We start from the raw sequence: 26,389 nt of genomic DNA on the forward strand, positions 1-26,389 counted from the left end.
AGCACAAAGCCGCCAAATAAATAAGTGACATAGCTGGGATCAAATCTAGGCAACCTAGCTGGAGAGCTCATGTGCTATGCAATATTCTATATAAAATATATATATATATAAGTTAAATGAAAGTTTTTATATCTGTGTTCAAATTAGGGTGTTCTTAGGGAATCCAACTACAAGATAGTCAACTTCAAAAATCTTGCACTGATCTATATTGCTGATTTGTTTCAGTTACCTTAATCTTTGTCATGGTTAAAAGGCAGGTTCAGGTGAGTTCCCATTGTGGTTCAGTGGTAATGAACCTGACTAGTATACATGAGGATGCGGGTTTGATCTCTGGCCTCGCTCAGTGGGTTAAGTATCCAGTATTGCAGTGAGCTGTGGTATAGATTGCAGACGCAGCTTGGATCCTGTGTTGCTGTGGCTGTGATGCAGGCCAGCAGCTGCAGCTCCAATTCGACCCCTAGCCTGGGAACTTCCATAAGCTGCATGTGTGGCCTTAAAAAGAAAAAAAAGGAAGGTTCAGTAACTCATTTCAAACTCATCAATTATTAGCTGTGATATATTTTTGTGATCTGCTTGGCTTTTTTTCCACTGAAGAAATGATATACTGCTAAAGCAACAGGATTTCAACAGATACTTAAGACGAATTCTTTCCCAGTTTTAAAGTGGCCAAGTAGAGTGAAAATATTGGAATTTTAATCATGTGAGCTTCTGCATATCTTACTTCTTTGCACAAAATGAATTTCATCAGTTTATGGACATACACATATTGGGAAAAATAAGAAATAAAGTGAAAGCAGAAATAGGACCAAATAGGAGATAAATTCAAAAAATAAGATGAAGCTAGGGGTAGGACCAAATTTTTTTTTTGCATAATTGCTAGCAGTAGCCACAAATATATCTCTGAGTTTATTAAGAAAGTCATAATTAAATTACAGAAATCAATCATAGGATTCATAGAGAGGAAAAAAGCAAATAAGTTTCTCAGGATTGCCTTATCTTTAAAAAATGGATTCTAGGTGACATTAGGAAAATGGCAGATCATGCAGCTGCATTCCCATCCCCTTAAAGAAACATTGAAAAACAAGCAAAAACTGTCAGTACAAACTTTGTCAAAACTCTGGAAAACAGTCGAAATTTTACAATAACCAAGAGAATTTCAATCAAGAAATTACTGTAGGAAAGCTTGCTGTGTCTTTATCTGCCTCTGTTCCATCCCTCTCCACTTGGCAATGATCTTGAATATGGCAGCTAGATTCACAGAGTGTGGCCCTGGTCCCTGGTTCTAGAAGAATCACAGCAGAACTTACTTGTAAATTATTATATAGGCCAGTTCTAATCTATATGGGGACTAACGTAATGACTGATGCAAAGTGTTCATCTCTGTTTTGCCTAACTTGGAATTCACCCAGGTCAGAAATGGTGGGCATTGCTTAAAAACACTGGAAATTATGGCAGATGAACAGCCCACAGATGATTGAGGTAAAAGACTACTGTTGAGACATGGCAATAGACATCTTGAGATCTGGAAGAAAATGCTGGGGGAGAATTTCCATTGGAAATTTGGGCATTCAAAAGTTCCTAGGTATATAAAGGGATTTAGAAAGACACACATGTACACAGAGCAAGATGCTTGGAAAAGATCTGAGAAGACCTTATACTTTCATCTTGGCTGATCTCAAGGCTCAATGTTTAAAGGCTAAGTGCAGGATAAGTATTAAGGAAGGACCCAGCACCCAGCCAATCTGTAAAGACAGGAAGAGATGGGTTTTTTGTTGTTGCTATTTGTTTGTTTAGCTGCTGGCATTTACAGAAATATGTTCACATTAGGTGGACACAAGATAAACAGAAATTTCAGTCACCACATAATTGTATAGAGTCTATGCAAAATAATTAGGCAAAGTCACTAGATGAACTTGAGGCAGCTTTAAAAAACACAACAGGAAACCTTGAGGACGAGCAATAATCATGCATTATAACATTCAAATGTCCAGATTTCAACAACAACAACAAAATCACAGGAAAAAAGGCTCATTCATAAAACAAAATAGATTGACAGAGCCATCCCTGAGTAAGCCCAGACATTGAAATTACTATACAAAGACTTAAAACAACTGTTTTAAATGTGCTAAAATAACTAAAGGAAATCATGGATGAAGAACCAAGGATATCAATCAGGAAAATTATATATGAATAATATGAGAATATCAATATAGAGATATAAATTTAAAAAGGAATAAAACAGATTTTGTAGCTTAAAAGTACAATAACTGAAATGAAAAAAATAACTACAAGTGTTTCACAGCCCATTTTAGTAGGCATAAGACAGAATTAGTGAACTAAAAGATAATTGAAGTATCCAGTCAGAAAAGCATAAAAAGAAAATAAAAAGGGACCTGTGGCATCATACCATCAAGCAGACCAGTAGACATAAAATATATTATGGGAGTCTCAAAAGGTGGAGAGAGAGAAAGAGACAGGCAAAAACTTTTTTTCCATGAAATAATGGTTTAAAATTTCCCAAATCTGATGAAAGACATAACTCTACCCACCTAATAAACTCAATGAATTCCAAGTAGGACAAACTTAATGTGATAACACACTGAGGCATATTCAATCTGTCAAAAAAACTAAGAGAGAAACTTGAAAGCAGCGAGAGATAAGCAACTTCTTAGACCTACCAAGGAGCCTCAATAAGATAAATAGCTGATTCCTATCAGAAACCACTGAGGCCAGAAAGCAGTGGGATGATATATTTAGAGTGCTGAAAGAAAACAAACCTGTCAACCAAGAATTCTATTTTGACAAAATGTCCTTCACGTATGAGGGAGATACTGAGACACATATAGAAAAACAAATGTTGAAGGATTTTGTTACTGTTACACCTACCATATAAGAAATGCTAAAGGGTGGAAATGCTTCAGGTCAAAATGAAAGGACATTAGCTCAAAGCTGTAGGAGGAAATAAAGATTTCTGGTAAAGGTAACTACATGGGCAAATATAAAAGCTTGTGTTATTATATTTTGGTTTATAACTCCACTTTTTACTTTCTATATGATTTGAAAGACAAATGCATAGAAAATAATTATATATCTATGTTATTAGGAATGTAATATATAAAGATGTTATTTGTGACAACAACATAAAAGGGGGCAGAGATGTATAGGAGTAATCATTATATACTATTGAAGTTAAGTTGTTATCAATTCATACCATATTGTTATAAATTTAGGGTAATAAATATATTCCTCATGGCAGTAATAGCAAAAATATCTGAAAATATACACAAAAAGAAATGAGAAGGTAATCAAAATGGTACACTCCAAAAGTCAATTAAATACAAAAGAAGGCAGTCATGGAGGTATTGAGAGATATAAAAAGTATGATATACAGAAAACACATAGTAACATGACAGAATTCAGTCTTTCCTTATTAGTAATTACATAAAATATAAATTAAATATTCAATCAAAGGTAAAAATGGGATGAATGGATTTAAAAAAAACATGACTCAACTATTTGTTGTCTATAAGAGACTCCCTTTGGATCCAGAGATGCAAACATGTTGAAAGTGAGAGGACAGAAAAAATATTCCATTCAAATAGTGCCTAAAAGAGAGCAAGGGTGGCTGTGCAGTGTAAGACAAAACAGACTATAATAGGAAAACTGTTACAAGAGAAGAAGTAGGGAATTACATACTAAAAAAAAAAAAAGGTTAATTGAATTACATCAAGAGGATATTACAATTGTATGCATACACAACAAACAGCAAATACCCCAAATGTACGGATCAACACTGATAGAACTGAAGGGAGAAATAAACAATTCTACAATAATAGTTGGAGCCTTCAAAACATCACCTTCAATAATGGCTGACAAGTAAATAGAAACAGTCAGGAAAGTGCTGTCATGGCGCAGTGGAAACTAATCTGACTAGGAACCATGAGGTTGCGTGTTGATCTCTGGTCTCATTCAGTGGGTTAAGGATCTAGTGTTGCTGTGAGCTGTGGTATAGGTTGCAGACGTGGCTCAGATCCTGCGTTGCTGTGGCTGTGGCATAGGCCAGGAGCTGTAGCTCCGAGTGGACCCCTAGCCTGGGAACCTCCACATGCCACGAGTGTGGCCCTAAAAAGCAAAAAAAGAAAAAGAAAAAAAAAAAGAAAAAAGAAAGTGGAAAGGCATGAGTTCCAGTTTTGGGTCAGGAATAACGAAACCCAACTAGTATCCATGGGGATGTGGGTTCGATTCCTGGCCACACTTGGTGGGTTGGGGATCTGGTGTTGCCATGAGCTGTGGTGTAGGTTGCAGATGCGGCTAGGATCCCACATTGCTGTGGCTGTGGTATAGGCCTGCAGCTACAGCTCCAATTCGACCCTAACCTGGGAACTTCCATATGCTGTGAGTGTGGCCCTAAAAAGACCAAAAGAAAAAAATAAATAAAAATTTTAAAAATAATAATAAAAAATAAAAAAGAAAGAAAGTGAAAAGCAACCTATAGAATGGAGAAAATATCTGCAACATATAGCTAGTAAAGGTTTAACATCTAGAATATATAAAGAACTATTACAATTCAACAGAAAGTACATCTGGCTAATTTAAATAAAAAGGAAATGTAGGGCTATTTGGGAGCCACAGAATCAATATGAAGGCCAAAAAAGCATATGAACTAGGGTAGCAGCTCCTGAGACCAGACTGCAAGAACTACCTGACAGTTTCCTCAGGGTGCTATCACTAAAGTGAATCAACTCCAAATATTTTTCCCCACTTATGCATTACTTTATTCAAATTTTATATTTTTAGAAAAGACAATCTAGTTGGCAAAGATTTGGCAACAAGACTACTCCTTAGCTGGGGTGGGCAGGGCACCTTCCTTGATTGATAATCTTACCAAGTCTACACACAATACTGTAGAGAGGTCATTTTTTTTTCTGGGAACTTCATGCACTGTGTTTTTTTAATTTCCCCAATACATTATATTTTTTTCTACTGTACAGCATGGTGACCCAGTCACACGTATATGTATACATTCTTTTTTTCTCACATTATCATGCTCCATCATAAGTGACTAGACATAGTTCCCAGTGCTATACAGCAGGATCTCATTGCTAATCTATTCCAAAGGCAATAGTCTGCATCTACTAACCCCAAGCTCCCAATCCATCCCACTCCCCTCCCCTCTCCCTTGGCAACCACAAGTCTATTCTCCGAGTCAATGAATTTCTTTTCTGTGGAAAGGTTCATTTGTGCTGTATATTAGATTCCAGATAGAAGTGATATCATATGGTATTTGTCTTTCCCTTTCTGACTCCTTTCACTCAGTATGAGAGTCTCTAGCTCCATCCATGTTGCTGCAAATGGCATTCTGTTGTTCTCCTTTATGGCTGAGTAGTATTCCATTGTGTACATATACCATATCTTCCTAATCCAGTCATCTGTCGATGGACATTTGGGTTGTTTCCATGTCTTGGCTATTGTGAATAGAGCTGTAATGAACATGCGGTGCATGTGTCTTTTTCAAGGAAACTTTTGTCCAGATATATGCCCAAGAGTGGGATTGCTAGGTCATATGGCAGTTCTATGTATAGTTTTCTAAGGTACCTCCATACTGTTCTCCATAGTGGTTGTACCAGCTTCCATTCCCACCAACAGTGTAGGAGGCTTCCCTTTTCTCCACACCCCCTCCAGCATTTGCTATTTGTGGAATTAGTAATTATGGCCATTCTGACTGGTGTGAGGTGGTATCTCATGGTAGTTTTGATTTGAATTTCTCTAAAAATCAGTGATGTTGAGCATTTTTTCATGTGCTTGCTGGCCATCTGTATATCTTCATTCGAGAAATGTCTGTTCAGGCCTTTTGCCCATTTTTCCATTGGGTTGTTGGCTTTTTTTGCTGTTGAGTTGTATAAGTTGTTTGTATATTTTAGAGATTAAGCCCTTGTCAGTTGCATCATTTGAAACTATTTTATCCCATTCTGTAGTTAAAATCAAAGTGATACTACCGAAGAAAGGGAAAATGAATGCTAGGTAACCAAAAACACAGCAAAGATCCATTATAGCACTATAAAAGAAACCAGAGAGTCATCATTGACTCTCTTTGCTCATATGCCTCGTTTTCACTAAGGTCTCATGTTTGTTCATTATTCCTCTTTCAATACTCTCAAATCTACCTACTTCTATTTACCTTGACTCCCAGTACCTTAGTTCAAGCACCATCATTTCGCATCTTAACACACGTTTCCAGTCTTGCTTATCTGCCCTTTCTTGCCTTCAGTTCATCATTAACACAACTGCCAGTGACCTCTCTAAAATGTTAACTTTATCATGCTTCTTGTAATTCTGTAATCCATTTGCTTCTATCTAATCTCTTTTCTCTTGCCCATCAAATTCCATCTATGAACCCTTACAGGTTTCAGGATAAAGTTCAGAGTATTTTATTTTTTGGATTTTGCCTAACTCTTTAGTTTTATTTCATCCCACTTCCCAGAAGCCCCCTTATTTCCAGCTGCAAGTAACTGCTTTTTTTTTTTTTATTACTTAGGACATCCAAATAGAATTAGATTCCATTAATACCCCATCCCTAAAAGGGTATTACCTAGTTTATCAACTCTGATCATTAGACTCTTGGCCTTAATGGTAAGGAAAGATCTACATGTTAGGAGATAATTTTCATGGATCTCTCATACTTCTGTACATTTTGTGAGCAGAGATACCAATATCCCTTTTGTTTTCAACTATTTATTTGTAAAGAGAACAGTCTTACAAAATAGAAATAATGGTTTCCTCCAGAGCAAAGAGCAGGTTGGTTTACTGCCCAGTATAATAAAGGTAATGTCTCCCTCAACAACAAGAGTCAGGCAGGTTTGCTACTGCCCATTATAAAAAATCAAGTGCCCTAAATTCAAGGTACCTCAGTTTGATTAAAACCCACTGCATGTGCAGCATCCACGGGGGCCCCTCTATGTGAACACTGGGACATGGATGGCAAGCATAATCAACACAAACATGATGCTCATGCTGCTTACTGTGGCATGAGTAATAAACTCTTTTGTCTTTAACCTAGGGGTTTCATGTCTTCTGTTGCCACCTATGAAACTGTTCCAAGGTAACTTATCTTGCAAAATAGGGTAAAATTTTTAGATCCTTCATAGTTCTTGACATCAAACAGCCGAAGTAGGAAAGACTAGGGGAGGTCACATTTAATTCCATAATTTGCAAAGACAATAAAATAATATATTGAGAATTTTTGAACTCATACTTTTGAAAAGAACATTATGAATTTTTACTATCCATCAACCTAGGTTAATACAGAAAACAACCATAAAATGTGTGCATCAACTTTCTAATGCTAATAAGTCATGAATTAGTACAAGCCTTTTGTTCCTTTTTTGGTAAATTTCTTCTTTTTGCTCTGGTTCTATGGATCTCATCCTAGAATTCGTTGTCTTATTACTTCAGTATCCTTGTTATTATTTGCTTCTCTGTTCATATGTGTAATAGATATTTTAAATCTGCATTTCAATGATATTTTCAATCTGCATGCTTGTATGCGTAAAAAGTATAAATATACTTTTCCACAATCAATCTTAGCACTACCTGAAGCCTCCTTTCTGTCTAGTACCAGAAAACTTAATCTAGTCAAGTTCCAATGTATTAAGTTGCAACAGGGATTTTCTCAGTCATACTTGAACAATACAGGGAATTCCCATTGTGGTTCAGAGGGTTTAGAACACAACATGTCTCCATGAGGATGTGGGTTCTATCCTTGGCCTCACTCAGCAGTTTAAGGATATGGGGTTGCCCCAAGCTGCTGTGTAGGTCACAGATACAGCTCAGATCCAGTGCTGCCATGGCTGTGGTTTAGGCCTCAGCTGCAGCTCCGATTCAACCCTAGCCTGGGAATTTCTGCATGCCGCAAATGTGGCAGTAAAAAGGGGGGAAAATCAGGATTTCTTAATCCTCTCCCCCTCCTTTTTTTCTTTTTATGGCTGTACCTGTGGCATATGGAAGTTCCCAGGCTAGGGGTTGAATTGGAGCTGTAGCCAGATCCTTAACGTACTGAGTGGGGCCAGGGATCAAATCCACATCCTCATGGATCCTAGTCGGGTTCATTACCACTTAGCCATAACAAGAACTCCCCTTTTCCCTTTTCTTTGTGATTAAGTCCCAAGAGCACACATAAGGAAGACATCTAGTGTTTTGTGCTGGTATCTGCTAAGGGGTATGGCTTTTTGGTCTTTGGGCATGATCATAGAAATACAGTACAACCTTCTGATGCTTTGGCAATTTATACTAGTCTCCAACCACAAAGCTCTTGCTGCTGAGACCACTTATCACAAAGTCAAGACCTCTTCAACTCTTCTTCGCAATTAAGTTATACATCTTTCTTAGGAACGCGGGAAAAGTCAGGTGCTCTTCCTGTCATTCCAGGGCTATGGAATATTTCGCTTCAGGCTATCCCTGTTTCTTTAACCATAATAAACTCATTTTACTTTGAGTGCTTATGCCGTGATGTCACAGCATAAGCAAGGCTGTCCCCCACCCATAAGTTTTCAGATGAAAAGCAGGCACAAGTATTCTCTTTTCTTGATTCTTCATCTTTCTGTAGTTTGCACTCTTACTGAAGCCATCTCTTGGTAGGAGTAGGATAATGTTGGGGTTTGCAGTACCTTCTAAGTGTGTCCATAAACTAGCTTGTTTTCCTCTCCAAATCTTAATTTTTCCAATACACTCATTTATTTTTAAGCCACAGAAAATCATTTAAGGAGAGAACGATCATATACTTTCTTACTGACATCTTTTAGATTATGTGTTTCTTTAGGTATATCCAATAACACGTACTTAAAAGACAATATGAAGAAAATACTATTGATAGAACATATAGATTATTTTACATAAATGTAGTACTTAATTTAGTCCAGTTATATACACTTGAAACAATTCAACAGTTTAGATAACCTCTTTGGTAAATTAGTCTTTTTTTTTTTTCAATTTACGTGCTAAGGCTTTCAGAATAAATGGGATTTGAATTGAGTCTCGAGAGTTGGATAGGGGTTCACTAGGCAGAAAAAACAGCATGAGGAGTCCTTCTCCTCTAAGATTTAGATAAATTTTTCACTAAAAGAACACTTAGTTATGCCAGGTATAAGATAAGGCAAAGCACTTTTTACAAACTTTACTACTTTATCCTCATTATAATCCCATGGTAGGTATTATTGTCCCTGTTTCACTGTTGAGTGATCTGAGTCTCAAAGGGGTGAGTTACTTTTTAGAGTCACCCAGCTAAGAAGTTACTGGGTTTGGATTTGAGCTTGTCTACCTCTAAGGCCCATGTTCTTTTTTCCAACTATGTTACAATGAGTTCCTTCTTTACTCAGTCCTTTCTCTTAGCTCAGTTATTCTGATATAATTCCAGGCACAGAGTTCTATGAGAGAATCAGTTGGATTTAGAGAGGCCTTGGGGAAGGAAGAATTCTTGGACCTAATCCTGTTATTTGTACAAGGTATGAAGCAGTAAAAGTATTCTCCCAGGATTCAGTTTATGACCTTGGTCTGACAATCAGATTAAGGGTTGTAAACAAAAAGTGACACCCCTATAATCACGAACATAAATTGAGATCTCCAGATGGGCATCCAGGAACTGGATGTTCTGTGGAGGCTGAAGAGTTCCCTGTTAAGTCAATCTGCAGTAACTGGGGCTAGTGAATTCAGATGCAGGGGATAAAATATACCATTTTTGAGAGGCCTGTAAATGCTATGGCTTCTTGACACACACTAGTCATAGGTGGCACTAGAGCTGTAAAAGTCATTGGGTAATTTAGTGCATTAGATTAATTTCAATCTTTTAGTCTCCTGCTTTTAAAAAATAACTCAGGTGTTCATGCAAGGCTTATTTGGTTGCCAGTTACAGAAGTTAACTCAAGTAAAAAGGAGGTTATTGTAATGAGACAGTAGAGAATCCTGTAAAACTCAATTAGGGAAACTTAGTCATGGCACATGGGACTGGATACCTTTTCTACTTCAATTTCTCTTGGGCTGAATAATATGTTATCTTTTCTCTGATAACATCTACCTAACAATCCTAATTCTTCTTTGCAAACTAGCTTCCCCTTATTTATCAGAACTGATCATTAATTAATTAATTAATTTAATTTATTTATTTCATGTCTTTTGTCTTTTTAGGACCACACCTGTGGCATATGGAGGTTCCCAGGCTAGGGGTTGAATCAGAGCTACAGCTGTCAGCCTAAGCCACAGCCACAGCAACACCAGATCCATGCTGTGTCTGTGACCTACACCACAGCTCATGGCAACACTGGATCCTTAACCCACTGAGTGAGGCCATGCAATCTCATGGTTCCTAGTTGGATTCGTTTCTGCTGCGCCATTACAGGAATTCCGATCATCAATTTATTATAGCCAATCTTGGTTATTTGAAAATGGCTACATGCCTGTACAAGGTTCACCTCTGGTCCAATGAACTATCATTAAGAGTTATGATAATGTTGTAATAATATAGCAGCTCATGATGCAACCATATAGATGGTGGTGTAGAGGAACAGAATAATGTAAGCAGAATTCCCAGAGTTTCTTTCTTTTATTTATTATTTTTTGCTTTTTTTTTTAGGAGGGAACACCTGTGGCATATGTAAGTTCCCTGGCTGGGGTGGAATCCGAGCTACAGCTGCAGGCCTAAACCATAGCCACAGCAACGCAGGATCCCAAGCTGAGTCTGCGACCTATACCACAGCTCATGGCAACACTGGGTCCTTAACCCGCTGAGTGGGGCCAGGAATTGAACCTGCATCTTCATGTATACTAGTTGGGTCCATAACCTGCTGAAGCACAAAGGGAATTCCCTAGAGAGAGTTTCTGAGTAAATGGTCCCATAGGTACCTGATACAACAAAGTTAGAAGAAGAACAGTATTGGGGGTTGAAGAAATTCAATTGGTATTGGTTAGAATACCTAATAATGTCCAACATTTGCCTTACTTTTCCTCTTCAATTGTTCCCTGAGAGCAGAACAACAAAAATGGTGAACAGACCACCATTAGTTGGATGTGGGCCTTAAGTTCTAATAATCTTGATTTGAAATTCATGGATGGCACAGGCTTGAGGCCCAAGAGAGGCTGCTATCTCCCAAACTCAGTGTGAATAAAATATTACCACCATTTTATAACCTGAAAGACACAGGAACATTATGTGAAAAGATAGAACTATCCTATCAGAATAGAAGGAGGAGCAGCTAAGAACAAGGACTGAACAAGACCCAGCTGCCTGGTCTTTAGTCTAGTGACTCCACTCCTCAGTTCACAAGAAAATGTGACTGAGGCAGTGTCTTGACATCTGGTCTATGAGTTTGGTGTTCCCTCATATTTAGGAAGAGTGAAGAAAAGAATAGGAAAACATGTGAAAACCATCTGTTAAAGAGATTTCTGAAGTAAGGAGAGGGACTGGAAACTCTTCTCCTTTTCTACAACTTTATATATTATTCTCTCTTAACCCTTTGGGCTTAATAGACAAGATGATGGTCAGCTAGGATGATAATCATCCCCCTTGTGGGGAGAAGGCCCATGGAATATCAGAGAAGTTCTGTTCCTCCTTTTGTGATACCATTTCTGTGAAATTCATCTTTCTTTTATTTATCCTCCCAGTATCACGGCTGTACAGCAGGCCAAGAGTTTACCCACTATTTTATTTTCCATCTCAAATTATGATAATCTATAATTGTCCAACCTGGTTCAATGAGTAGTACTGTATGGTAGCATAGTCCAGAAAATAAAACACAAGCAACACAATGTCCTACATTTGAACAATATGAAACCCCTTGAAAATTGTTTCCACAAAGATAAGAGTGCCATATAGGAATCTTATTGTTTTGTAGAAATTAAATTCCAAAAAATTAAAGCCAAAAATTATCTTCTCCTAATTTCTTATTTTTTTCCATCTCAGCCAGAGGAGGTATTACCTAGTTGCCTCTGTGGAGTTTTTTTCAGCAGCTACAGACTTGCCTCCATTTCACTGAGATTGTAACTCTTTTTTGTTTGTTTGTTTTTTTGCCTTTTCTATGGCTCCTTCAGCGGCATATGGAGGTTCCCAGGCTAGGGGTCTAATCGGAGCTGTAGCCACTGGCCTATGCCATAGCCACAGCAATGTGGGATCCGAGCCACATCTGCGACCTACACCATAGCTCATGGCAACGCCGGATCCTTAACCCACTAAGCAAGGCCAGGGATCAAACCCGCAGCCTCATGATTCCTAGTCAGATTTGTTAACCATGAGCCAAGACAGGAACTCCGAGACTGTAACTCTTTTAACATATTTGAAGTCATACTGATACACCTTCAAGTCTCCCTTGGATCACACTTTTTTTCAAGTTTCAGTCCTACACTCATAAAATGTAGGGCCAAGAGCTTAAGACAATCTTACTCAAAAATAATGTTCCAGCCCTACTGCTTGTGGAACAAGGGTAGAGGATGAACAGAGAAAGCCAAAATCTTAGTTTTAACTTCATCAGTATACCTCCCAATTTGTGCTAATTGTGCAGTGTCTATAATATATTAAACAAAATTCAACTGAGAAATTTCCTGTCAAAAGATCAAGTGAGCTTCCATATTTATTTTCCAAAAGCCTCTCAAATATTTACTGGCTCTGTGCTGATACTATTGGCACTTATCAAACATGGACCCATGGAAGAATTGTTTTTCCTCGGTATTTGAATTCCCCAGGCTCTGGTTACCTAAACAGCAATAAACATTTTCTTATCCCATCTAAATTTTCCCACCACAGAAGGATGTAACCTGTCTTGGAGAAATATGCCATTACTCAGTTCCAGGTGAGAGACAGGGGATGGGGGTGGGAGGAGAGCAAGATAATGTCTGTGCAAAGAGACATCTATAGGGTCCCTTCCTGGCTGGCCATAAAGAAAACTTTCCTTTCACCATGTGGAATTGTGCATTCCATGAAGGATCTCCTACTTCAGGAGAGAATCTCTTTTCCTTCTAATACTAGCTGCAAATGTGGTTACTAAATATAGGGGGGTGCACAAAATATTCCCTGGTGTAAAGCAATGGGAAAATGTGGTTGAAACATGGCTCACTTAAATAGTTCGTGAGGTTTTCTCATGACACTTCTTTCTTCTTTTTCTCTGCTTTTTTTTTGGGGGGGGGCACACCGGTAGCATATGGAAGTTCCCAGGCTAGGGGTCGAATAGGAGCTACAGCTGCCATCCTACGCCACAGCCACAGCAACTTGGGATCAGAGCTGCATCTGTGACCTACACCACAGCTCACAGCAACGCCAGATCCCTGACCCACTAAATGAGGCCAGGGATTGAACCCACCTCCTGGTAGATACTGGTAGGATTTGTTTCCACTGTGCCACAATGGGAACTCCTTATGGCCCTTCTTTTCCCAATCTCAAATTCAAATTTTAGTATTCTCTGGCTAGTCACAAGTCACAGGAATCTGAATTAATGCCAATATTCTTAGGGGAAGAGATGGAGACAGAGAGAGTAAAGTAGGTGGTTCTGGCCCTCTAACAATATCCACAACAGAGACAGAGGAAGCATAGGAAAAGAAGGGCCATGCATAACCATGGGACTCATTTGCAGACAATGAAAATCTAACCCAATCATGGTCATACCATCTGACTTATATGAGTATTCCCCTTCCTTGGAAGGAATGAGGAAAGAGAAAGGTGGAAAAATACCTGGTACAGGTAGAGAGCCTGAGTGCTACATTGTCTAGTAAAATAGGAATTATTCAGGTAAAATGGTCATGGGAGGAGCAACGGTTTCCCAGTTAGAGAGAAAAAGAATAAGCAAAGACACAGAAGTATTAAACAACATGATATGGGAGATCAATATTTTTTGTAAGGAAGAGAAATTCAATTCAAACTAGCTTAAACAACAAAAAAAATTAGCATGAAGATAGAGTATAGTATGGAACCCAAGAAAAACAAGACAGGTATGGTTAAAGGAATAAGCTGGCATCCAGGGACTCAACTGCTATCTTCAGTCTCCCTTTTCTCATCTCTGCATCTCTCTGTGTTTTTGCTTCATCTTTCATAGCAGACCAGTTTTTCTTTTCCCCAGACCATATGGCATAAAAATGGTTTCTGCCAACAGTTCTGAAGTGTATACTACTCAGCATAAGGAAGCAGGCAGAGTGGGCTTAAATCTCTTAGTCTTGATTCAATTTTCTGAGGAAGGACTATGATAGACAAAGATTGGTCAACTGCGGCTATGGGATCACATAATCAGAAAACTCTATAGCAACACTGGGATGAGTTGGGGGGAAGAGAAGGTCCCAGAAGAAGAATGTTTATCAAAGGAGAATTGCAAATAGCATATTTCTGAGCATGAACTGGAATGCAGAGAAGGTAGGAGATAAGGCTGGAGAAGAGACAGGAGAAAGGAAAGACTATTATTATGTATTATTATTATTATTTAATTATTATATAATTATTATTATTATATATTATTATTATTATTATTATTATGTAGCTTAAAGTGTATATGACAAGCTCTGGGGGTAGGTCTGAAAAGTTTTTAAGCAGAGAGGAATTTAGTAAGGTTTGCATTTTATATAACTCATTCAAAAAGCAGTGTGGAAGATTGTTTGGAGGAGAGGAGTGAAGACAAGGAGCACAATTAGAAGTTGTTGAAATAGTTTTAAAAAAAGATCAGGGCCTAAACTAAGGCAAAATCTGTGGCAGTGCAAATGTAAAGGAAAGATGGATATGAGAGATAGTTAGGAGATAGTATTAACAGAGCTTATTAATTTAATTAGATGTGGTGGGGGTAGTGTGCAAGAGAGAGTCTAAGGTGACTTCCAAGTATCTGGCTTGGGAGACAAGGCAAAGGGTTTCACATGCTCTTTACTCACAACTGAATACAATGCTGAACAAAATCCAAATATTACCCACAATCCTTCCAACCTTCCCCTTGGACTGGAGCTGGTACTGTTCACTCAGGGACTGGAGGCAAACCTCAGAGGAGTTTTTTCTATATCAACATCTGAGCTCCTGGAAGAACTTACTGTCAACTGACTGTTCCAAGTGCTAGATGAAGTGTTTTTATCTTCCCTGATCTTTTCAATTTACTTTCCTTGGGCAGAAATCTGGGTGATGCAGCTATAATTTCCTTTCACCTTATATCAGATACAAAAAGGACATACTCCTCCCTAATCTGTGGCTATATGTATTCTGCTACAATCTAGTAGAATTCCTAAGTGAAGTCTCTTTAAATAAGGGATATGCACACTCATTCATTTATTGAGGGTTTACTATGTTCCTGTACTATTCTAAGCACTGGAGATACAGCAGTGAACAAAACAGACAAAAATCCCTGTCCTCATGGAGCTTCCTTTTGAGTTATACACCTTACTATTCCTTGGTGCATATGCAGTTTATTTTCAGAAAGAGGTACAGCAGTCTTAAATGGTCATAAAATGGTCACAATCCCGTCATTTCATCTGTTTGTGCAAGAAGGTGAAATTATTGTTTTATAATAACAGGGTCTCCCTTTGGTGAGTTTTTTGGGATCTCCCTTAACAAAGAAGAAGAACATATTAGCATGGGAAGATGATGACTTCAGTTATGGACAAAGTGAATTTGAATTGTTTGGCAGTCATCCAGGTGAAGATGTCTAGTAGATGGTTGGAATAGGGGGGATGTCTGAAGTAACAACATAGATTTGAAAGTCATCCATAGATTTTAAAGTAATAGAGTGTGGAGAGTAGAACAAAAGAAATAGACCATGGAAAGGACCATAGGAAAACATAAACATTTAAGAGAGAGGTAGAGAAAGAGGAACTCATGAAAGTTACATGCATGAAAAAGCTAAAGAAGAAGGAAAAGAACTAGGAGAATGTGTGTTTAGAAGTCAAGTAAGGAGATAACTTCAAGCAAACTGAAGTAATCAACACTGTCAATGTGGCAGTGAGGCCCAAAAGAAAGGGGCTTAAAAGTGGTCATTGCATAGAGAAACTTATCAGTAATTGGTGTTCTTAACAAAAGAGGTTTCAGTGTAGGGGTGTAGATGACTATTTATTCCTGTGTTTCACTATAAACATAATAAATATATGCTATGGAATATTATGGGTTCAATAAGTAAACAGAGAATAAAGGTTTTATGTTGCTAAATACAGATTTTAGAAGATCTAAGCAAATTCTCTTTAGAAGTCTGTTCTTTTGACTTGTTGATGGCCCTTGAAAAAGGCTGAATGCTAAATAGCTGTCTTCCTTTGAGCCTGAAAGGCAGGTCTGTATTATATGAAAGGAAAGGTATGATCCATGTGAGAACTCCACCCAAGATCACTGTCATGTTTGCAGTTGTAATACATATTCCCTATGTTAGGATTGTTCCTATTGATTAGTTTGCTGATTATTTCCATCTGGTACTTCTATTTAATTATCTAGGGGTGATTCACTCTTTTTCACCTTTCAAATCATTATTCTCTTTCTTCAATATTTTGTGGCTGTCTGGTCCTCATATCTAGATGTATCTCATATTGGCTTGGTCTTCATATCTAGATTATCTCAAAAACTATGTTTCATTTTAGTCTTACATTCCATTTGAGATTCCATTAATGTTTCATTAGCAATTCTTCTGGGGCCTCTCAGACTTCTTACATATGGTACAGCTATTTTTACACTTCCTAAAATATTTAAAACTTTTATTAAATACACATTTGGAAGGGCACAGGATTTTTTTTTTTTTTGGCTTTTTAGGGCTGTACCTGCCACAGATGGAAGTTGCTAGCACCCAAACTGGAGCTTCAGCTGCCAGTCTACACCACAGCCACAGCAATGTGAGATCCAAGCCACATCTGCGACCTATATCACAGCTCATGGCAATACCAGATCCTTAACTGAGCAAGGCCAGGGATCAAACCTGCATCCTCATGGATACTAGTCAGGTTCATAACCCACTAGCCATGATGGGAACTCTGGGCACAGGACATTTATAAATATGTTTATGCATTGTACTGAGTTCAAAATTGGTGAAATTTTTTATCATTATACATTACAGAAACTCTAAGCTTAATTTCAAAAAGATCAAGAAATAAGCCCCCAGAAAACCACACAATTTTTGTAAAAAGTCACTACCTCCATGTCAATTCTTAGTGTCAATATTTTGAAATTAACATGTGTAATTTGGGAAGGACTACTGGAAGTTTCACTAATTGGAGGGTTTACATAGAATTTTTACCCAGATGAACTTTGGGGAAATATACCTGAGCACTTTAAATATCTAGATGTATCTCAAAAAACTGCAAGGACTAGTCAGCTCCTGGGTGTCCAAGGGGCAGTGAACATCAAGCTAGGGCTAGAAAAATAGTGACAAGATATTAGAAGAATGTGAATGCTAAGTAGATCTTATACGCAATTGGATCTACTGAAAAAATAGCTCTAACTTTTACTGAGTGCTTACTCCATGCCAGGGTAAGTTATGTATGTTGAGTGCTTTACATGTACTCTCTCATTTTAGTCTCCTAACTAGTCTATAGGTGCTATATTTATACCTAAGAGGAAGCAGTTTAGAGAAGTTAAACATCTTCGCTCAAGGAAACATAGCTACTCGGCGGTGGGGCAGAAGTTAAAAATTGGCGCTAACTCCAAAGCCCATTCTCTAAACCAGAGGGAAGTGGGAGTACATTCATGATTTAGAAAAAACTCTTTTAGAAAAGTGAGAACGGACTTCAGGGAAACAACTCTAAACGCAGGAAGACCAGAGAGGATGCTGTTGCAGTAGTCAAGAACTGGTTAGGGGCTGTCCCTTAACCACCGGAGTTATAAGGATAAGTGACTTGGTTAGAGAAGTTACTTATAAAATTCCCCTGGAAGCGCTTCTGAAGTATGGATTGGAGGAAGTGAGAGTGAAAAATAAGTTAGGAGATTGTTGGGACTGTCAGTCTCAACAATCATTCTGCCTGTGGAGACAGGAGACTGACGAACCCAAATCCTCTGTCCTCTTTGGATTTTCAGAGCACTTCTCCCACCTCACCTTGACGTCGCTCCATCCAGGCGCTAGGAAGTGGGCCTTTGTGCACTTTTCTAGGTCGCAGACTGAGCCAGGACAGCTGCGCCAGCGGTGACGGCAATCGCCGGCGGGGGTGGGGCGCATGCGCGCGGTTGCTAGGCGACGGCGGCCAGGGCGCCGCGGCACTGTGTGTAGGCAGCGGGCGCCAGAGAAGGAGGAACACGAGGATGCCGCTGCGACCGCGGCCCCGAGAGGGAGCTGCCACTGCTGTGTGGCCGCGGGGGCTGAGGGACGGGAATCAGGCCTGGGGGTTGCGTCCCTGAGCAGACGGGGGGCGGCGGTTCAGCCCGAGCTCGGGCCTAGTGCCCGAGGCTTCGGGCAGCTGGGCAAGCACCCCCCCGCCTCGCGCGCCCCCATTGCCTCTTCTCGCCCCTCCACGTCGATGGTGGTGAAGTTGGCGGCTCCAGGGAGCGCAAGGCACCAGGCTGCCTCCCTTGCACCCAGCTCCTCTTTGGGCGCGTCTCTCGTCCCGGCTCACGGACACCTGCGCCGCTGGCTCCTCTAGCCCGCTTAGCCCACCCCAGGCAGCGGGCGGGGGAGGGGCTCCCCCTGCAGGGGCTGTGTCGAGCTGGGCGACTACAGGAACCATAGGAGAGTAGGGGTGAGTAGTGGCACCGCACTCGCCAGGTGCTGGGGCGCTTTTCTGGCCTCTGGGTCCCCGGGAGGGGACTGAAGCGCTGTTTTTTTTCTGCAAAAGCTTCTGATGCCTCTCTTACATCTGCTCGCGGCTCCCTAATCCCTTCGATGTAGTTTTCCTTCTAAAAAGCATCACTCTTTGGTCTCAACTCGGCGTCCAGGAACGCAGGGTCGGTGCTTAAGGCCTGGTTTTGCTTCTTAGATGTCATATGTTGGTAATTTCTACGTACAGTCATGCAGCCAGGTCCCTGATTCTGGGATAGACGTTTCCAGTACCGTGCTTGCTCGCCCCTTTTCCATCCCTCTTGCCCTCAGAAGGCTCAGCATAACCGCAGGCTTCCAAAGAGCCAATTCTCAGGCTGCTTCTCGCTCCATGCTTCAAGGCTCGAACAGGCAACTGGTATGGCCCCTTACTTTTCAATTTTCTTGCTACTGGTGTGCTGAGAGCTTCTGAAAGCCGTGTGCCTGGCTTCTGACTCCTGACGTGTAAAAGTTAGGAAGACAGTACTTATATTAAATAATACTAATAAAACAAACTAACAAACACACTCTCCAGTTGACTTCCAAAGTGGGATCAAACTTGAAGAGAAGTAGGGGAAAAGTGGCTGATTGCTACAGGGAGAACAGGTTTTACATACTACTCTTTATCCAGAACGACATACTTTTAAAAAATAAATATGATGAGGAAACCTAAAATGTTCCTAATAAAAGCAAGGATATGTTATAATCTATCTCTTCTTTCTAGGGTAGCCTGCAGTTGAGAATAGTTGCTCCAAAAAGCATTGAAATGAGGAACCTGAAGTGATATTTTGGACAGGGTGATTCGATGAGGATCTAAAGTTTGTAGATACTTTTTGAAAATCGACAACATTATCTTTAAGGAGTGAGGTTGTTTCTTTAAGAGCAAATGGTTGAAGAAAATTACAATTCACAGTTGACCCCTTTCAAAAGTAGACTAAATTTAGATAACTTGTAATTTTGATTGTAAGGTACTTCTGTGTGCAGACAATGAAAGATGAGTTCCTTCTTTATTTGGCTCTCTTCCCTCCACGCTGTTTTTTAAGCCATTTCAGGTTTATTCTATTTGAAAAAGAGAACGAAATGAAAAAGAAGTGCAATAATGAAAAAGCTAAATTTAATTTTGGGTAAATACTTTTAGGCTAAAGATTTTAAAAAAGGATAGAGATGTCATTTGTGTTTAGATAACTTTATCTAGTGAATCAGTCAAGACTGACACCTCTGATAGTTGTTGGTAAAATTTTTTGCTTTGGAAGCTTTCCTGTTTGACATTCTCTTGGGTATGGCTTAAAGCAGTCATAATTCTGGTTTCACTGCCAAATAACCTTGGACCTCAGCTTAGTATTGTTTGTTTTGTGAAAGTGAATTGGCAAACTGACATGCTTCTTGGTGCTAGATTCCAAAGTTAGAAATGTTTTTGTATTAGAAAAGTTCTTGAATTAAAGTTTGAATTATTTGAAATAATAATGTACCATGTGGATACTTGTTGTTCATCTTCATGTACTTTTAGAAGCAGGCAGTAATTTGGATCCGATTTAAAATTCTATTATAATGATTATGTCTGTGAAGGTGCTACATACTCAAGGGCATTTATATAGAATATCATAACCACATTATAAGATAATATTAATAGTTCATTTTACAAGGCACTTGACCAGTGAACTCTGGAATGAGTTAGTTTTTTTTTTAAATTGACTTTCAACAAGCTTTTATTTTCTGGCTTCACTGAGTGCCTGTACTAGGTACTGGGAATAGAACAGAAACAGAAGTTAAATTGCTTACCCATTGGAGAAAGAAAATAAATACATGAGACATTGTGGTCAACAGATGGAACACAGAATAGTACAGAATAGGAACTAAAAGAATTAACAGTTAAATGGAGATCTTTGGAGATTGATGTTCATCTGAGAAGGCATTATAGAGAAAGCCAGACTTGATTTTGTTTTCGATAGAAGTGTAGACTTTTTTGGAAGGGGAGGAGTTGAGTGTAGCATGAGCTGAGGCACCGGATTTTCTAATCTTCACTAATATTTTCTAATCTTTTCTAATATTACTCTTCTGGATAAACTTAAAGGGGGAGGGGCCTGTCAGTGACAATGAACTCTGTTGTGGGCATAAATTTTTTTGATAAATTACATACTAAGTTATTAAATTAAATGTAAATGATTTTTCAAATGTATGTACTTTATAAGTCAGATTTAAAATAACCTTCCTATTTCCTGGGGCAAGTAAGAATGTTTTCTAAGCAGATAGAATATCAGGTTCACATATTTTTATAACTTGTACATTTTCACTGTCTCCTAAGACAGTTAAAATCTAAGTGTTTTGTACAAGGCTGATTTGATTAGTACAACTTTAGATTATTAATATACTACAAAGACCATTTTTTGATAGAATAAATTAGGGAAATTCTATGAACAACATGAAATTTGGTCCATTAAAATATATGATAGCTTAGTTTTTATACTGTTAATTAGTACTACTCTTTCTATTGTTTTCTGAAAACAAAGAGAGATATATCAGAGTCCTGCAAATTGATGTCTGTCAGAGTTCTAAAGTAATGCTATTAATAGCCCATGTGTTAATATTTGGCAACTAACATCAGTATTTAAACTGCAGTTATAAACCTATGCAAAATTTATGGTACTTTTCTAACAAGTACCTGCTGTGTTGATAATCAGTTACATGACTAGTCTTCTGGGTTTTTGTCAACAATTGCATGGTGATATTTGTATGTAAAAAAAAAATATGTATGTAACAACAAGAAAATACACTGCAGCTGTATCAAAAAGAGAGGTTATGTCACCCCCAACTGAAACTTGCATATTAGAATTCCAATACAAAGAATTTTTGAGTTAATTTGCAGATATGCTCTAAGGAATGATATACCCAAGCTTAAAAATTTTCAAGGCTTCTATATATCATCTTATATTTTTCATTTGGTGTCTTTTGCTGCCAGCAGTAGTTATTGCTAAAATCTTCAATTCAAAGTAGCTAATAGTTTCAATGAATATACTTGTTTTGAGCATCCTTTGCTTAGGATGTCAGCTATTAGTTAAATAAACAATTAATAATTAGAGAACAGAATGGTCCACACAGACACAGTCAATGAATATCTGATCATTGTTGGAAGTTAGCCAGTTAACACCAAAATATTTTTAGAGGGTATTGGGGTCTTCTTTGCGTTGTCACTAAGCATTATTGCACAATTCTGTTCTTAGCTGCTTGTGCTAGTTATCTAAAGGGAAACTCTTTGGAAAGAGAATTGGTGAATTCAAGTGATGAGGAAACTGTTGATAAAATTAGAATTACCTTATATGTCAAATTCTAAGTACTATGGTGGTTTCAGGTAGGTATACATCTTAGGTATATTACTAAATCTCACTGGTAGCAGCATGTGAAATAGGGTAAGGAATTATTAGTTTTGTTGCTATATAATAGGTAACCCTCAATATTTTTACCACCATATTACTGAGTCTGAAAGTAGATCAGCATTAGACTAAGTACCAATGATGTATCCCTAAGTTGTAATTTTCTTTAAATATAGTTTCAAAAGTGTTGTCATATTCTTAAGTATGATCTTTAATATATCAATGGATTGAAAAATTTCTCAGCTGAGTATATCCCCTTATTTTATTATGAACGCTTATGGGAAAAATGGCTTTTACCCAACATTATTTTTGGAGTATATTTTCTGGGACATAACCTTTTTCACTAAGTGAAAAATACCCATAGCCAATTCCATATAGGAAAATATGTGTACAGTAGAATTCCTTCTTAAATTATGGTGCCTACATATAGAAGATGTAAGCTAATATTCACAGAAGGCCTTCATATAGAAGATGTAAGCTAATATCCACAGAAGGCCTTCATATAGAAGATGTAAGCTAATATCCACAGAAACTATTTCACACAAAGTTATCATTCTCTTAATATCATATAGTATAAATTGTTAACTCTCTTGGGACTATCAGCACGCAAAAGTTTCCCTGTGGTCTGATTAATTCCTATTTTTTTAACAACTGATGTACCTTAGGGATTTGATGGTGAGTCTTTGTTACTGAAAGAGAAGCTTTTTGTAGCAATTTTAAAATGCAATAAATATTAACTGAAAACCTGAAGTCAATTCAATTATTAATTTCCTAATTAATAATTAGGAAAATGGGTGTTTTCTAACAATCTTCATTAAAACTATTGTTCAGTATTAGTATCTCCATAACCTTTCCTATCCTGAATTATATGATTCCTCATTATGTTCACTTTCTGTACCTCATTGCCACTTTTCCTAACCTCTGTGGATATTGGTTTGTTCTCACTGTCATTTCTACTGATCTACTTCTATGGCTCTGAAATTAATTTTACAAAATACATTTATATTTTTAAAAAGTTATTCAGGAAAGATTTTCTATCACAGTTTCAAAAGCTGGATCCATATCAGGTAAACTGCATTTGAAACTGGGTGATTCAACTGGAAGTGGCATCAAGAAGAAGACTAGCCCAAGTTATTTTTAAGAGCTGTGTCTAACTCAGACAATTTTGAATCACTATACTTTTACTTCAAACATAGTTTTCTTTATTGTAGAAAGGAAAAAGTCAGAATTTAGTTATTTCTGAAATAAAAGTATGGATCCTTTCATTCAGATTTGTTCAGAGTTTTTCATTATATCTTTATCAACTAAACTGTGTGTATAGGTATTTTTTAATGTAGACTAAAAATTAATATCTTCTCTATTTTCCCCTTCTATCTTGTTGCTACACTGTGTGTTTATACAGTATCTTTCAGCTGAGGAATTCAAAGCATTCTTTTTTTTTTCAAAGGACTGTACCAGCAGCATATGGAGGCTCCAGGCTAGGGGTAGAATTGGAACTTCAGCTGCCAGTCTACACCACAGCCACACCAATGCAGGATCCTAGCCGTGTCTGTGACCCACATCACAGCTCTCTACAACACTGCTGTATCCTTAACCCACTGAGTGAGGCCAGGGATCAAAACCTCATCCTCATGGATACTAGTTGGGTTCATTACCACTGAGCCACGATGGGAAGTCCTGTGACATTAATTACCATCAACATAGAATTTTAGTTTTCAGATTGAAAAGTAGTTGATATATCAGGTGACACAGTAATAAGTTTGATTTCACAGGTCATACATAAGCCTGTCTCATTACTTATTAGTTGCTCTCTGCCCTTTGCAGGGCTGGGCATATATCATATACTAATTTATTTAATTGTTCTTACTGAGTTTAACTTCTAAATGTGCACATAGAGTCCTAATATTTTGTTTCTTTTCCTGTGTACTTTCAAGCTAACATTATTAACTGAGTTGTTTTTGCTTGTCATCAATAGATTTAATTATCATGGATTGTATTGCTATTGCTACCATATTGGTACAGATACCTGTGATTCCATAGAAGGGAAAAAGTAGGGGTATAATAAAATGGGTATCATATTTTATATGTTGCAAAGTTTTCTTAATTTGTAATAACTTTAGAAAAATTTGGTCTAAAATGGTTGAAGTTTTGAATTTTAGAATTTTTTTAATGTGCTGTAGTTTTCATAGCTTCCTTGTGTATGTAGTAACAAGAACTTGGTTGGAGTTCCCATCATGGCTCAGCAGAAACGAATCTGAGTAGCATCCATGAGGACACAGGTTTGATACCTGATCTTGCTCAGTGGGTTAAGGATCCAGTGTTTCCATGAACTATGGTGTAGGTCACAGACTAGGCCAGCAGCTACAACTCTGATTTAACCCCTACCCTGGGAACATCCATATGCCTTGGGTGTGGCCCTAAAAAGACAAAAAATTTAAAAAAATGAACTTGGTTATCAAAGTATTCCTGTTAGGAATTTTACTTTAATAAATAGATGGGAACAATTTATAGTTAGCATACCAATGAATTATACGTAAAGCGATCTTTCTGAAATAATTGAAGGTGCCTTGAAGCTCCTTTTCTTTTAAGTAATTTAATATCTTCTCTACTATCTCATTTACGCTACTGGTTTGCTTAGCAAACTCTTCATAAATAATACTAAGTTTGATTTAATCTCAGCCCCTGTCCCAGTTACCACAAATTCTGAATCATTGTGGTCCAACTTATAGTAAAACAAAATTTCCTTAATTCAGGCCTACCAATCAAAAATTTGTTATATTCATGCTAAAAATATCTTTGTTAGAGTGCTTACCCTGTGCTGGTGATGGATTCCACTCCACAGGAAAAGCAGCCGGAGTCCTATCAGAGATTAGGACATATCAGAGCTTTTTTTACTGGCTATCAAAGCACTGATATTTAATTAAAATAAGTGCTAAGATGGATGAATGTAGGAACAGCTAGGTTTTATGTATGTAAAAATGTCTTCTAAGTGCTCTGTTGAATATATGAGAGAATATAAATTGCATCAGACTCTTTACTAGGAAAGGAATTTGAATATCAGTTAATAGTTTAAATAAAATTAGGGCAATAGTTATGATGAACTGCTTTCAGATGTTTTAAAAACTACATTAGCAATATTATTTGCATGTAAATTCTGTGCATTTACAAATTTTTCTTATCAATTCATCAGATTAGGAAAGTAAAGTGTTCATTCAAAGTAGTCTTAATATGTTAATGGTGTTGCAGCAGCTCTGAAAGTAGTTAAACTTTAGGACCTCCTTCACCAGTTCTGAATTAATAATCATATAATACATATATGCAAATTAATATAGATTTGTTTTGTTTATGTTATGATGCAATAAGCTCTAAAACCCAGATTTATTGTGTTATGAAATAAAATTTTTCTAACAAGAAGCTGGAATGAATTTCATTTAACCAAGAAGAGCACAACCATACCTAACAATGGGGTTGCTAGAGTCTTGTTATTTACTATTGATTTTCTTTTGGAATGGAAAAAGTGCTGGTTCTCTGCTTCAGTGCCTTTTACAGTAATGATAATTTGCCTCTGCTGTGTAAGCTCTTTGCTCTTCACTTATAGGTCTTTGGAGTAAGAGCAAAGGAAGCAATAACACCAAGGTTGTTGGATTGACTAGAATAAAAAATTAGCTCTCTGGAATTTTTAACTAATTAGAACACTCTCCATCTCCTGCCCCCTTTGCCATTATGGATGAGAGGAAGAGACTGAGTATTCACATAACACTTTCTCATAGCCAAACATCCAATGCAGAAGAGGAATTAGAGAAATCTATTTATTAGTAGTCTGCACTAACAGAAGGAGGCTGCAGTTTAAAAGAAAGTTTAAAGGCATTTTATCTTGGAAGGTAATTGTTTTATTTCCATTTGAATATGAATGTTTCTAATCCAGGTAGTCCCAGAACTGCATAAAATATCTTGTTTAATGAATTTTCTAATTAATTAAGGATTAATTCAAGTATGTAATGAAACTGGGGCAAGGATGCTTTGCATAACCTGTTTGGAGCTTTAGGTTGTGCATAATTTTGTTTGTTGACCACTGACCCAATTGTGTCTGTCTTGATTAAGGATTTTTGGTTGCAAATAGCAAAGATCTACTTCAAACTAAATGAAAACAAAAAAGGATTTATATTAAGGATACAAGAGGTTCTCATGGAATTCAAGGGCAAAAAGTATAGCTTGGGCACATGAGGGAGTATAACTAGAATTGAAAAGCTGCCAATGGCTATGAGAGCTTTCTTCCTTTCTCTCTTCCCTTCCCATCCTTAGAGCCAAAGGGTCTCCTTGTTT

At 37.7% G+C, this 26,389-nt stretch overlaps 2 protein-coding genes across 6 annotated transcripts in view; one reads left to right on the top strand and one right to left on the bottom strand.

Annotated features, from left to right (window-relative positions):
• Positions 1-18,574, bottom strand: part of ZC4H2 (zinc finger C4H2-type containing) — a 74,486-nt gene extending 55,912 nt beyond the window's left edge. Inside the window, exon 1 of the mRNA XM_085006080.1 lies at positions 18,006-18,574. The gene's annotated coding sequence lies outside the window, so the exon portion shown is untranslated. The remainder of the gene's footprint in view (positions 1-18,005) is intronic.
• The window catches only part of ZC3H12B (zinc finger CCCH-type containing 12B), a 518,944-nt gene continuing 510,725 nt past the window's right edge, over positions 18,171-26,389 (top strand). For all 5 annotated transcript variants that reach the window (XM_085007254.1, XM_085007255.1, XM_085007253.1 and 2 more), the window contains exon 1: positions 18,171-18,642. The gene's annotated coding sequence lies outside the window, so the exon portion shown is untranslated. The remainder of the gene's footprint in view (positions 18,643-26,389) is intronic.

This window comes from Sus scrofa, chromosome X, assembly GCF_054392235.1.
Source record: "Sus scrofa isolate SSC_HxYL_T2T_F1_AM1 chromosome X, Sscrofa_HxYL_maternal_Yorkshire_Landrace_v2.0, whole genome shotgun sequence".
NCBI classification, from domain to species: domain Eukaryota; kingdom Metazoa; phylum Chordata; class Mammalia; order Artiodactyla; family Suidae; genus Sus; species Sus scrofa.